The 15,438-nt window shown below is 44.6% G+C and overlaps 1 long non-coding RNA gene across 2 annotated transcripts in view; it reads right to left on the bottom strand.

Moving 5' to 3' along the window:
* Positions 1 to 13,619: 13,619 nt before the first annotated feature.
* LOC117802005 overlaps positions 13,620 to 15,438 on the bottom strand; it is an 11,173-nt gene continuing 9,354 nt past the window's right edge. For both annotated transcript variants that reach the window (XR_004625002.1, XR_004625001.1), the window contains exon 3: positions 13,620 to 15,033. This is a non-coding gene — a long non-coding RNA (uncharacterized LOC117802005). The remainder of the gene's footprint in view (positions 15,034 to 15,438) is intronic.

Below are 15,438 nucleotides of genomic sequence, written 5' to 3'. Positions count from 1 at the left end.
CAAGTGGAACATCTTCCCTCGTAGTGCACAGACCTGCCTGCTGTGTTATAGAGCTAAAGGAGAGAGCTTGTGCTGTAAACAGGGCAGGACTCAAAACCCTGAATAGGGTACCTGGTTCATCTCCGTCTGTGCCTGGGGAAAATCAGGGCAGGCTGCTCGGAAATAGTCATCTACGCACAGTGCCACGCGGAGTTGTCCAGGGACACAGCAAGAGAGACTGCCCCAAGGCTGCTGGGGAGCGGGTCCTCACCAAGGCCGCGGCAGACAGACCATCTAGAAACTGTGAGCAGAGCCAAGGCTCCACCAGCCCTCCAAAGTGAGAGGGAAGCGGGGCTGGAAGAGGCGAAAGGATAAAGGAGGCAGGAGAGGACGGAGCTAAGGAATTAAACAGCGGGAAGGCAAGAGTGCAGTCAGCACCGCAAGCGTGCAGCCCCGCCAAGAGGAACCCCCTTTGGAGAGGACTGGTTGCTATGGGGGCTTCCCCCCACGGTGGCAGGGTCTTGCTAAAAGTGCAACCGTGATTTTCCAAGGGCTCTGAAGGGGTTTGCCCTGGGAGGGAAGATGTTCCACTTGAGGGTCCCCGCTGGCTTAAAAACAATCCCTCCACCACTTTCTGTGACAAAGTCTCTGGGGCAGTGGCCCCAACACGTTCAGCATCGCAGCCTGGGCCAGGGTGTGAAGGATCCCTTGTGTCTTAACTCAAGTGTGCCTGACAGGACGAGACTCCATCTGCCTCCTCAGCACAGGACAGACAAGAATAGTAAAGCTCGGGGCGCCTGGGTGGCACAGCGGTTAAGCGTCTGCCTTCGGCTCAGGGCGTGATCCTGGCGTTATGGGATCGAGCCACATCAGGCTTCTCCGCTATGAGCCTGCTTCTTCCTCTCCCACTCCTGCTGCTTGTGTTCCCTCTCTCGCTGGCTGTCTCTATCTCTGTCGAATAAATAAATAAAATCTTTAAAAAAAAAAAAAAAAGAATAGTAAAGCTCCCCCTGCTGAGTGCTTCCCGGGCGCCAGCACCGTGCGGTGAGAGGTGCATTCCCTTTCTTGCTTTCTTTCCGGACAGGCTCACAGGGTGGATGGTAGTAACTAACCCCTTTAACAGATTAGGAAACTGAGTCCCAGAGGGGCTCAGCAGCATGATCGAAGTCACACAGCATTTTTTACTAAATCGGAGAGCTAGGATTCAACCCAGGGCAGCCTGAGTCCAATGCCTTACCTCCTCTCCATACTTGCCTGCCATCGCGGAGCTGTTCCCGTAGACGTGGAGGAACAGCGAGCCTGTCCGTTTGGAGAAACACTTGGGGCAAAACGTGTGTAACCTGATAAAACGTCTGAGGTTTTGGATTATTTGAGAAAAAGAAAAAAAGTTAAGCTGGCCCTCTCAAATCAGGTAAACCCAGCTATACAGAATGGTTCAGGAGAAGAGGTGAGGCTGGAGGGGGTGAAGCCCAGGCCCGAGTGACAGAGAGCATGGCTCGATACTTAGGCAGAGGCTGGCGTCCAGCAGAGCTGGGCTGCCTGTGTGATCCCTGGCAAGTGACCCTGGCTATTGTTTTTCCTGGTGTTGTTGAGATATAATTGATATACAACATGATATTAATTTCAGGTGTTACAACATAATGATTTGATATTTGTATACATTATGAATGTTCAGCACGATAAGTCTAGTTAACATCCATCATCTCACATAATTATAAATTATTTTCCTGTGATGAGAACTTCTAAGATCTATTCTCTTAGCAACTTTCAAACATACAATACAGTATTGCTAATTATAACTAGAACTTATTTATCTTACGAATGGAAATTTGTGCCTTTTGATATATGGGTTTAGGCCTTTTGAGAATAGAAAGCATACCTCCAGCCCATTTCACCCACCTCATACAGTATTTGTCTTTCTCCGTTTGACTTATTTCACTTAGCATAATGCCTTCAAAGTCCATCCATGTTGTCTCAAATGGCAAGATTTCCTTCTTTTAAATGGCTATTTCACTGTGATATATATATATATATATATATATATATATGATATATAGATATAGATATGTCCATTCATCCATTGACACTTAGGTTGTTTCCATATCTTGGCTGTTTTAAACAATGCTGCATTGAACACGGGGATGCAGATACCATTTCAAGATAGTGATTTAATTTCCTTTGAGATATATATATATATACATATATATATATACACACACACATACACATATATACACACACAAATTTCCTTTGACATATATATATACACACACACACATATATATATACCCAGAAGTATACACCATATATATATATACCAATTTCAAAAGTGGAATTATTGGATCACATGGTAGTTCTAGTTTTAATTTTTTGAGGAATCATTATGTTGTTATCCATAATGGCTTCACCAATTTACATTCCTACCAACAGTACACTAGAGTTCCCCTTTGTCCACATCTTCACTAGCATTTTTATCTTGTCTTTTTGATGATCGCCATTCTAACAAGTGTGAGGTGATATTTCATTTTTGATTTGCATTTCCCTAATGATTAGTGATGTTGAACACCTTTTCATGTGACTCTTGGCCATCCGAATGTCTTCTTTGGGAAAATGTCTATTCAGTTTCTTGGCTCATTTTTAAATAGGATTGGATTTTTTTACTTCTGAGTTGTGTGAGTTCTTCGTATTTTTTGGAAATTAACCCCTTCTCAGACAGATGATTTGCTTGCCTATTTTTTTTTTAAAAGATTTTATTTATTTATTTGACAGAGAGAGACAGTGAAAGAGGAAACACAAGCAAGGGGAGTGGGAGAGGGAAAAGCAGGCTTCCCGCTGAGCGGGGAGCCTGATGCGGGGCTCAATCCCAGGACCCCGGGTCATGACCTGCTGAAGGCAGACGGTTAATGGCTGAGGCCCCCAGGTGCCCCTGCCTGGCTATTTTTGAATAACCTGAAGTTTACCTTCACTCAAGGCGGGCAAAGTCTGTTTCATTAACCTTGGGAGTTCTAGTACTTTAAACAGTGCCTCGAACACAGCAGATACTCATTCCATGATTAGTCTATCAATTAACCTTCTAAAGAGGACAGAATTTTAAAATATTTTGTTTTAAATTATTGGAATATTTGATATATAAATAAAAGTACTGAAAGTCATATAATAGATGCCCAGATGTCCACTGTCAGATTTACACAATTTAACATTTCACTAAATTTTCTTCAGTTTTTTATTTCAAGATGTAAAATGTTAACACTTCAGCCCATTCCACCCTCCACTACCATTCACCGCCTAAGTAGTCCTCATCCCAAGTTTGTGGGTTCCGCCTGGCCCTTGTATTTTTATACTCACATTATTTTTATTATATAAGTACATATTTATAAATAATGATATAATAATACAGAGCATTATTTTGCATGTGATTTTATGTTTTATAAATGATGTCAGATTATACGCACACTTTAGAAATCTGCTGCTTTCATTGAACGGCACATTTTTGAGATTTATCTGTGTTGATGCCTGTGGATCTAGTTTGCTCACTTTGTTATTTAATTTAGCACCATTTGTCTAGCCAATCCTTTATCATTCGATATTTAACTTTTTTCCAATTTTTATTATTCCAAATTTCCAGTTTCTGTTCTTTGTTACCTCTGTGAACATTCTTATACTTCCAAGTTTCTCTGAGTGATAAACCTGAAACCCCAGGTCCTGGGGTCGGGGAGGGAGGTGGGTGGGGGGAGAGGGTGAGGAGCTTCAGTTTTGCTAGAAATTGCCGAATCATCTCCAGAGCGGACATACCAATTCACATTCGCATCAGCACTGCACAAGAGCTCTTGGCCCTGTCCTCATGCTTGATATGATTAGTCTTGTTAATTTCTGCTAATCTGAATATAAAGTGATCATCAGTTGTTTCAATTTGCATTTCCCTTATTCACTTAAGCTTTCGTGTCTTTTTATATGGATACTGGTTGGTGCGTGTCCTTTGTTCCTTTTGAATTGAGTCTCGTGTCTTTCTCTTTTTAATTTGTAACGGTCTTAAATGTTATGCATTATGATCCTCTGTTGCTTCTATGCATTGCAATTATCTTTCCTTAATCTGAGATCTGTCCTTGAAATTTGTGCTTAACTAGTTTTTGTCCCACCTTCTTTTTTAAAATTTTCATGTGGTAATATATTGTCAGATCTTTATGGTTTGTGTTTTTATGTCTTGATCAACATATCTTGCCCTTACGCTATGTCATAAAAAATATGTTTCTTCAAAAAGTTTTAAAGCAGTTATTTTCACATTTAGCCTCCATCCATCTGGGATATACTTTTGCAAATGATTGGAGATAGAAGTCAAATTTTATGTTTTTCCCATGGAAAGCCAATGGTCACAGCACCATGACTAAATCTTTTGCCCGCTGATGTGTCCAGCCACCTCCAACATTTTCGTATATATTTTTTCTGGGGCCTCTACTCTCTACTATCAGTTTATTACTATTAAAATTACTACGATATTTGAAAAAGCAGATTCTCCCCTTACCCTTCAGTGAAATTATCTTAGGTTTTTTTGCTCCTTTAGACTTCCACATGAATTTTTATAATCAGCCTGTTAAGGACACCTAGTTGACGTTTAGAGTGCACAGACTCTGTATATTAACTGGGGAACACTGACATCTTGAAGTTGCATCTTCACGTCTAATATGGTGTATCTCTGAGAGGGCGTTTCCCTCAGAACAAGCTCACTGACATCTGCGACAGACTGGCTTATCTTCCAACCTGAGATGACAAGACCAACCCACCTCACAACTCAGCTGGGAGAAATTTTAAAAGCATGAGGATGTCTCTTGCACGTACACACCTTTACACCCTCGATCCCAAATGTCAGGGAACTAAACTGCGGGTGACACAGAACCGAAATTCCCCTTGACTAACCACGGGATGAAACCCACCATGATGCCCGGGGGGCGGGGGGGGGGGTAAAACCCTCACCCACCTTTCCCAAATGACATGAACTTGCTTCCTTTGGGGGCGTGATTACAATAAGTGATTCAGTGTGTGTGATTTCCTCCTTTTGAGGAGAATTCAGAAGAACAGAAACTGTGGTTTCTGGCTTCGGGTCCTAAATTAAATGAGGGTGGATTGTCTTGTGCCCCTAGGCTTCTGGAGTGCCACAGTCCTCCCTCCTTCTGTGCAAGTTGACGCAACATCGAGCTGGTTCGCTGAGTCTCAGATTAAATCATCTGTCACCCACAGCAAGTAACTCACAGACTGTTGCCAGTTTGGGGCGTGTCCTGAGCCCTCTTGTCCTTTGCAGGGCCTTGAGGGGAAGGCATGTCAGTCATCCCTGTCTCATGATGCCTGCCTGCAAAGTACAGCCATGCTGTGACCTCACCAAAGCGGCTTGGCCCCGGGGTCCCTGAGAATCAGGGGCAAGAAGCGCAGGTCCACATGCGTGGATCGTTCACATTTTCACCAGATTCCCTCCCTTTCCCAACACAATGTTCCAGCACCCCACCCCCACCCCAAAGACTCTAGCTCTGCCCTGGCGAGCCGTGACCCCCGTCCTGGTGACCTACAGAGTGTCCACCTCTCATAAAGTGGCCCAAAGCCCTTGAGGATGGGGAAAAGGGCAGTGCTGGAATTGGAAAGCTCTTGGGGACCTCTCTGTTCTTGCATCTCTGGCCCCAGGATCACCGCGGGTATGGTTCACTCACTTCAGATAAGCAGCCCAACTGCTGAGGTTAGAGCAGGTGGCTTATGTCATGTGACCTCCCGAGGAACAGCACTTGTAATCTCCTTTCATTGTTTTAAAGCTTTTTTTTTTTTTTTTAAAGATTTTATTTATTTATTTGACAGAGATAGAGACAGCCAGCGAGAGAGGGAACACAAGCAGGGGGAGTGGGAGAGGAAGAAGCAGGCTCACGGCGGAAGAGCCTGATGTGGGGCTTGTTCCCACAACGCCGGAATCACGCCCTGAGCCGAAGGCAGACGCTTAACCGCTGTGCCACCCAGGCGCCCCCATTGTTTTAAAGCTTAATAAAACTTTTAAGGATACGATTTTGTCAGAAAAACTAATAGTTTGCTACTAGTAACTAAAATTGTTTCCCAAATCCACCATCACCACATCAGTTGGCATAATATCACAGCATTTTCTGTGCATTTACACACGGGCACGCACACACACACACGTAATTTTTATATAAAAGAGTCATAACATATATATATTGTTCTGCAACTCATTTTCCACTTAATATATGTTAGAATTTGCTTTATTCCAGGACATATGAATATATTGACTTACTTTTAACTGTTACATGGTATTCTGTTAGGTCAGTGAACCAGAATCTAAATTCCCATTACCCCATTGATGAACAGTGGGCTTTCTCCAAAAATTCACTCTATAGGCAGGGCTACATGAACATTTTTGTAACCGCCCCATTGTGTACAGCTGTGAAGAAGCACGTTTTGCTGTACACATAGCCAGTCACAATGTTGCTCATGCACATGCTGGAAAAACGTTGAGAAACAGTTATTTATATGGATGCCACGGGGCAACAAATAAAGAAAGTGATAAATATGATAGATATTAACCAGCCACATCAACATTCACTTTCAAGGGGAACAGTCTAAATACACTAACCAAAAGACAGGTTGTCAGGATATAACACACAAGATCCGACCGTTGTTATCTACAAGGAGCCTAAAGGTAAAGTCCCAGATGGGTTGCAAAAGGATGGGAAAAACTACTATGCTAATACTTATCAAAAAATAGTTATATTAATTTCAGATGGGGCAGACTTCAGAATAAGAAAAATTACCAGGATTAAAAAGGGGCATTCCATAACATTTCAAGAGGTCAGTTCTCTAAGAAGATTTAACAATCCAACAGGTATGCACCTAAAAACAGAGTGTCAAAATCTGTTAGACAAAAACTGGCCTGACTGCAAAGAGAAAGACGCAAACCCACTATTATTGTTGGATGTTTCAAATCCTTCTCTAAGCAATTGATAGATCCAGCAGGCAGAAAATCAGCAATGAGTTCACTGACATGAACAATACTATTAACAAACTTGATTTAGTTGACATTTATAGAATACCCCATCAAACAACAGCGGAATACAAATTTTTCCCAAACTCTCACGGAGTATTTACCAAAACACACCACATTCTGAGCCATAATACACACCTTAACAAATTTATTTTTTTTAATATTTTATTTATTTATTTATTTGACAGAGAGAGACAGCCAGCGAGAGAGGGAACACAAGCAGGAGGAGTGGGAGAGGAAGAAGCAGGCTCATAGCAGAGGAGCCTGATGTGGGGCTCGATCCCATAACGCCGGGATCACGCCCTGTGCCACCCAGGCACCCCACACCTTAACAAATTTAAAAGACTAGAAATAATACAAAGTATGGTCTCAGATTACAATGAAATTAAACTAGAAATCAGTTAACGGAAAGATAGCTGGAAAATCCCAAAATATTTGGAGATTAAACAGCAAGCTTCTTAACAATACGTGGGTCAAAGAATAAATCTCCAGAGAAATTTAAAAATATTTTTGAACTAAATGAAAATGAAAATGCAACTTACCAAAACGTGTGGGATGCAGCAAAAGCACGCTTTGAGGGAAATATACAGCACTAAATGCCTGTATTTAAAAGGAAGGAAGATCTAAAATCAATAACCTAAGCTTTTACCTTAAGAAATGAGAGAAAGAAGAGCAATTTAAGCCTAAAACAAGCAGGAAAAAAGAAATAAAAATGAGAGGAGAAATCAATGAAATGGAAAACAGGGAAACAATAGAGAAAATCAACTAAGCTAAAAGCTGGTCCTTAGGAAAGATCAATAAAATGGATAAATCGCTAGCCAGGCTAACCAAGAAAGAAAGGAAGAAGACACTAATTACTAATATCGGAAATAGAAGAAAGGTCATCTCTACTGATCACATGGACCGTAAAAGGACACCGAAGGTATACTATAAAAGGATGGGGCCACTTGTGTATGACAGACTGGCCCATTCCCCATCTTCTTAGGCCTGGAAAAAAGCAAAAGACTCCAGCTTCCTACACCTTGCTTTCCCCTCCCTCTCCGCTGAACTCCCTTTATCTTAGGGACAATGAAACAGGAATCTATCAATACCAGGAAAATCATGTAATCTCACTGGGCATTACTTTCTCCCATATTTCAGCCCAGTTATCCTAAAATCTCACTTCTCTAAAAAAAATTTTTTAAGCACCCCTCCCCCCACACACACCTGAGTTGTATAACCTTGAGGCCCCACAGTACCCCCACCTGCTTTGTGTGCCACACTGAAAGGTCTGCTCATGACCGGGGCAACAGAGTGAGAGGGAGAATTCGTGGTATCTGGTTTGATGGGCTGGATTTTTTTTTTTCAATAAGGTGTTTTGCAGTAAGATAAACATAAGCACAATTCCTAGAACGTAAGACTTGAAAGAGATTAGCCTCCTCACGTTATAAGTCAAAAAACAGAAGTACAAAAGAACAAGAACAATAACCCATATACAACAGAGAAAATTCAATGATCATCAGACTTGCAGGGGGAAAATAAGTCAACTTCAGTAAAAATCAAAACAAATTTTTAAAACGTATCCCATTTCTGGGGCGCCTGGGTGGAGCGGTTAAGCGTCTGCCTTCAGCTCAGGGCGTGATTCCGGCGTTGTGGGAACAAGCCCCACATCAGGCTCTTCCGCCGTGAGCCTGCTTCTTCCTCTCCCACTCCCCCGGCTTGTGTTCCCTCTCTCGCTGGCTGTCTCTATCTCTGTCAAATAAATAAATAAAATCTTTAAAAAAAAAAACGTATCCCATTTCTTACCTCAAAAATAATACTGTCCTGCTTTTGGTTTTGTTACTTTGACACCTGCTATGGACCAGAGTTCAGTGAAGCAAGCACCCGCACATGGCCGCCAACAGTGTACGTTTCTCAAGTCCTTAGGAGGCCAGTTTGGCTTTCAATGCCATTTCCCTCCAAATATCCAGACCAAGAAAATAATTTATTTTATTTTTTTTAATGTTATTTATTCATTTGAGAGCGAGAGAGAACAGGCAGTGAGGAGGGGCCGAGGGAGAGAGAGAATCTCAAGCAGACTCCACACTGAGCAGGAAGCCTGACTCGGGGCTCGATCCCAGGACCCGGAGATTATGACCTGAGCTGAAGGCAGATTCTCCACTGACTAAGCCACCCAGGCGCCCCAAGAAAATAATTTAAAAGCCAAAAAAAGATATATGTGCCAATTTATTTATTTGTTTGTCATCGTAACAGCCATGTGGTTTTCACACTTCATAATATCACTTTAAAATACGGAAATAAAGTGGTCAAAAGATACAAACATCCAGTTATAAGATGAATAAGTTCTGGGGATGTAACGTACAACATGGTGAATATGATCAACAATACTGTTGTATGTTTGAAAGCTGCTAAGAGTAAATCTTAAATGTTCTCAACTCACACACACAGGGAAAAAATGTAACTATGTGAGGTGATGGATGTGTTAACTCTTCTTATTGTGATAATCATTTCACAATACATACATGTATCAAATCCTCATATTGTATACCTTCAACTCACACAATGTGACCTGTCAATTATATCTCAATAAAGCTGGAAAACATTTCAATAAATAAATAAAATACCTAAAGCACAAACTGTTAGAAATATAAAAAGGAAATGGTAAATCCACATAGTTTGAAAACTTACAGTTCTTTCAGAATTAGCATATCAAACAGATAAAAATAAAGGACATAGTAGGTATGGATAACATATTTTACTAAACTTGATCCAGTGTATAGAATTTTGTACTCAATCATTCATTCAACACTATGCCTAAAGTTATTTACAAAATCAATCACCAATCAAAAGCTCAAAAAAATCCAGAAAACTTAAATACAGGCCACATTCTCAGACCTCAGGACAGTAGAATGAAAAAAACCAATCTATCCACTTAAAAAATTGTTAACCCCTTTTAAGAACTGTCGGGGTAATTAAGAAATAAAAATTGAAATTACATGCTGTTTAGAAAAAATAAATAATTTAAAAAAGAAATTGCATGCTATTTAGAAATCACTGTATCATAATGAAAAAGTAAGCACAACCTAAATGTCCACCTAGTTGGGGACTAATCGGGCAAAATATGAGCAGACTATTATGCAAATATCAGGTGAGATTCATGACAAATATGTCATAAAAGGAATGTGTATGGCATAAGAATTTTTAAAAGCGGCCTGGAAATCTGAATAGAAAATATGATGACAATGATGGGGGGAAAATTGAAAAAAATACATCATTATAGGCTTAGAACAAAAAAGGACAAGGGGCGCCTGGGTGGCACAGCGGTTAAGCGTCTGCCTTCGGCTCAGGGCGTGATACCGGCGTTATGGGATCGAGCCCCACATCAGGCTCTTCTGCTATGAGCCTGCTTCTTCCTCTCCCACTCCCCCTACTTGTGTTCCCTCTCTCGCTGGCTGTCTCTATCTCTGTCGAATAAAAAAAAAAAAAAAAAGGACAAAAAGGAATAAAAAAACCCCACAAAAAACTATTGAGAGTGATTATAGTTCCATATTGGCACCATGGGTGATTATTTTTCCTTTTCTTTTCTATTTTCCAAAATATTTTTAGCCTAAAAAAGAAGGCAAAACTTCTTAGGTTAAGTATTGATTGTACACGTCTGAGGCAGAGAGAGATTTAGGGATCTGTCGAGCCACAGTTCAGCGCAGCACACCCCCCCAACACACACACCGCACCCCCGGGCCCATGGGTCTAATCAACACTGCATCCACGTGAATAAGTGAAAACGAGGATTGCTGTTACCAGAAGAAAGAGACTGGGTCTAGTGACCTGTTAGTAGCTGAGAGCGTGACGCATTTTGACCAAGGGACTCTGGTGGCAAGCACCGCCTTCCCAGTATCTAAAACCAAACGCGGAATGAAATCGGTGAAAAGGACAAAGCAACCTCCCACCTTAGTGCTCCGAGGCTGTCCCCTCTCCCAGACCCACCGGAGCCCGGGGCGCCCCAGCCTGCACCCGCCGCGGGGACCCCTCTCCGCACAGCGACCTCCGCGTCCCGCGCGGGAGGCCGGGGACCGGATGCCCCACCTGCCCCCAGGACTCCCCGAGTCCCCCCGCCCACCTCCGCAGACCCCATCCGCTTCCTGCCCTCTGCTGCCCTCCTCCTACTCTTCCCCCCACAGCCCGGTCCAGGGCCCCCTCTTGGGGCTGCAGGTCCGAAGGAGCGAGCGAGAGGATCCCCGCCCGCGGCCCCTCCGCGCCTTGGCCGAGCCGTCCTCGCCAGGGGACCCCAGCACAGCAACCAGGTCACCCCCCGGCCGGCCCCCCGGCTCTTGAAACGGCCCAGGATCTCCCGTCCGGCGCCCCAGGATCTTCAGCTGGTCCCTTTGCAGGATGGAGAACTGGGAGAAATCCTAGCCTGGCCCAAAGGAGGTGTTCTCAAATTGATCTACCCACCGTTGAAGCGTTGGCATTCTAGCTATTTCTAGGGACGAGGCATTGCACAAAGGGCTTAAGACTAAAGGTAGCTATTGAAGAATTGGGGACGATTAAAAGTCTACCCCAGGTATCTATCTCCCCGCCCAGTACTGGGCCAGAATTCCACCTCTAACCAGGTATTTGACGCCTGTAAAAAGGCAAACCCCGCCCTCCACCCCACCCCACTCCCCTGTAGTAATCCCGCTCACCAAAGAAAAGTAGGGCTGGAAGGAGCCTGTAAAAGGACTTGGGAGTCGGGGTGGCGATCCTGAGAAAGGCAGGGGCGGGAACTACAGCCGGGGACACTGGGGCTGGGTGGCGAGATCCAGCTGGGCTGGACACCGGGTGGCTGGGCGGGAACTTGCGCTTGCTTCAGCTCTACTTGTAGACCAGCGCCGACTGAATTCAGATTACCTCCCTTCCCCCACCCCCGCACCCCACAACAGGGTAAAAACTAGAGCAACATCGCTCCTTGCTGGACCGAGTGATGCGTTAGCTTTCATCCAAGGTGGGCAACGGGTGGGCCTCCTGGGGAGCTAGCGTCCTGGGCTGTTAGTCCCCGCCCAGTGAGGCCTTCCTGAGTGACTTGTAGTAAAATGCTCACCCTCCTGGAACTTCTATAACATAAACGTGTTCTACTGGGTCTTTTCTGAGTTCATCTCCAGCTCTGGATTCTAGATCCCTCCTCTCTCCTTCCCCTGCCAGAGGACCTGAGGCCCTCCTTCTTCTTTCCACCCCCATCTCATGGTCCTGCCACCCCACCATGGCACCTCAATTTCTGCCTCTGTGTTGTTCTGAGCTCTGCGCCCTGTGGGGGCAGGGACATAAGGCCAGGACCTGACCTTTTTTTTTTTTTACTTCAATTAATTAACATATAGTATATTACTAGTTTCAGAGGTGGAGTTCAGTGATTCATCAGTTGCATATAACATCCAGTGCTCATTATATCAAGTGCCCTCCTTCATGTCCATCACCCAGTGACCCCATCCCCCACCCCCTCCCCTCCAGCAGCCCTATGTGATTCCTAGAGTGTAGAGTCTCTTACGGTTTGTCTCCCTCTCCGATTTTGTCTTATTTTATTTTTGTCTCCCTTCCCCTATGATCCTTTGTTTTGTTTCTTAAATTCCACATATCAGTGAAATCATACGATAATTGTCTTACTCTGTCTTCGTTTAGCATAATACCCTCTAGTTCTATCCATGTCATTGCAAATGGCAAGATTTCATTTTTTTTTAAAGATTTTATTTATTTATTCAACAGAGATAGAGACAGCCAACGAGAGAGGGAATACAAGCAGGGGGAGTGGGAGAGGAAGAAGCAAGCTCATAGCAGAAGAGCCTGACGTGGGGCTCGATCCCATAACGCCGGGATCACACCCTGAGCCGAAGGCAGACGCTTAACCGCTGTGCCACCCAGGTGCCCCAAGATTTCATTTTTTGATGGCTGAGTAGTATTCCATTGTGTATATATGGACCACATCTTCTTTATCCATTCATCTGTTGATGGATATCTGGGCTCTTTTCATAGTTTGGCTATCGTGGACACTGCTGCTATAAACATTGGGGTGCAGGTGCCCCTTCGGATCACTACATCTGTATCTTTGGGGTAAACACCCAATGGTGCAATTGCTGGGTCATAGGGTGGCTCTATTTTCAACTTTTTGAGGAACCTCCATACTGTCTTCCAGAGTGGCTATACCAGCTTGCATTCCCACCAACAGCGTAATAGGGCTCCCCTTTCTCCACGTCCGCACCAACATTTGTTTCCTGACTTGTTAATTTTAGCCATTCTGACTGGTGTGAGGCAGTATGTCATTGTGGTTTTGATTTGTATTTCCCTGATAAGTGATGGTTAGCATTTTTTCATGTGTCTGTTGGCCATTTGTATGTCTTCTTTGGAGAAATGTCTTCTGCCCATTTCTTGACTAGATTATTTGTTTTTTGGGTTTGAGTTTGATAAGTTCTTTCTAGATCTTGGATACTAACCCTTTATCTGATAAGACATTTGCAAATATCTTCTCCCATTCTGCCAGTTGTCTGTTGTTTTTTTCGACTGTTTCCTTTGCTGTGCAAAAGCATTTTATCTTGATGAAGTCCCAATAGTTCATTTTCGCTTTTGTTTCCCTTGCCTTTGGAGACTATCTAGCAAGAAGTTGCTGCGGCCAAGGTCACAGAGGTTGCAGCCTGTGTTCTGCTCTAGGATTTTGATGGATTCTTGTCTCACATTTAGGTCTTTCATCCATTTTGAGTTTATTTTTGTGTATGGTGTAAGAAAATGAGGCCCTTTCTTTAGGGGCCACTGTTTCCTGGGGTAAGAGTGGAAAATATGCTGGCTGCCCTGTGAAGGGGCTTGCTATGCACAGAAAAAGGAATTCTGTGGGAAATGGTGGGAGGGCTTCAGGCTCTGGATCAACCAGGGTAGATATTTTAGACTTCAGCCAGGACTAGCCCAGAAAATGGTGCAGAATGAGCAACTGAGAAGGGAAGAGGGTTTGCACTCCTTCCAATGACTCCACTTCCTCTCCATCATCAACTCTGCCTCCGGGGGCCTGGAGCCGGTACCCCAAACACACTGTGTCCTTCTAGCCACTGTGCCTTTGCAACGATGTGCCCTCAGCCTGGCTCCCCAGCTCTGCACCTGGCCTCCTTTAAGTCTAGATTCAGGCACAGCTGCGCCTGTCGCCCTGGTCGTCCTCCCCCAGCCTCCCTCAGCCCCCCTGTTAAAGGGTGGTGACTTCAGCTGGGCTCCTGTCCTGGCTGCACCCACCACATCCTGGCACCCCCATCTGGCGTCTCGTGTTTCCTTGCCTGTCCCCGCTGCTGGCGTGTCTCTCAGCACAGCGACCTGCAGAACTCCAGGCGGTCCCCTGAAGCAGGACACCAACTGCACACCCCACACGCACCCCTGCTCCATGTGGCTCCTCTCCACTGCACAGCCCCCTGGGAGGCCAGGGACACGTTCTCCCCAGTCCAAGGGAGAGGCTGACCATGGGGCAGAGGAGAGTCCTATTTCACGGCTCGGCCTCTGGGCACATGGAGGAACATTCCTGGTGGACAGGTCACCTCGGTGTCTGAGGTGTGGAGAGGCAGCTCGTTTCCTTCATCCCTGCCACACTGAGAAGGCGCAGACCATCCTGAGAAGCCATCTTCATCGCGCCCCCACCCACCAGACAGAGGCAGGAGAGGCTGGAGGCCTGCAGGAGGGAGGGAGGGCAAGGCCTGGGGGTTCTCCGTCGTTTCCCCCCTTCCCAAGCCCCGTCCTCCCCTTCCCTTCCCGGAGGAGGGACTTCTGAGCGGAGCAGCGCGCTGCGGGCCCAGTTCGAGCCTTTGCACTGTGGTGAGCCGTGGAAACAACCGCCCGCGTCTCTTGAGATGTTTCCGTTGTCGCGTCCTCCCGCTTCCACCACTCACCCCACAGGTACCTGAAGAGCACCGCGGAGAGCCCCTCAGAAAGTTGCGCGGGGGGCTTCCCACCAGCAAGGTCACTGTTTGTTGAACGTGGGAGTGAAAGCTTTATGGTTGAGTTGAGGTTTCTTCATGGATCGTCCACCAGCGCCCGAAGAAAGAATGAACAGTCTGTGTAAGAAGAAAAATTTCCACTGACTTTTTGAAGTTTCTATTTTGGATACACTGTATCAAGAGAACAAATACATTTCTATACACGAATAACGAGACTGAAGAAAGAGAAATTAGGGAATCCATCCCATTTACAATAACACCAAAAACCATGCGTTACCTTGGAATTAACTTAACCAGAGACGTAAAGGACCTATATGCTAGAAACTATAGATCACTTTTGAAAGATATTGAGGAAGACATAAAAAGATGGAAAAATATTCCATGCTCATGGATTGGAAGAATTAACATAGTTAAAATGTCCATACTACCCAGAGCAATCTACACTTTCAATGCTATCCCGATCAAAATACCGAGGACATTTTTCAAAGAACTGGAACAAATAGTCCTTAAATTTGTATGGAA

This window comes from Ailuropoda melanoleuca, chromosome 4, assembly GCF_002007445.2.
Source record: "Ailuropoda melanoleuca isolate Jingjing chromosome 4, ASM200744v2, whole genome shotgun sequence".
Lineage (NCBI taxonomy): Eukaryota > Metazoa > Chordata > Mammalia > Carnivora > Ursidae > Ailuropoda > Ailuropoda melanoleuca.
Note: the sequence above shows the minus strand (reverse complement) of the source record. Positions and strands in the feature narration are given on the sequence as shown.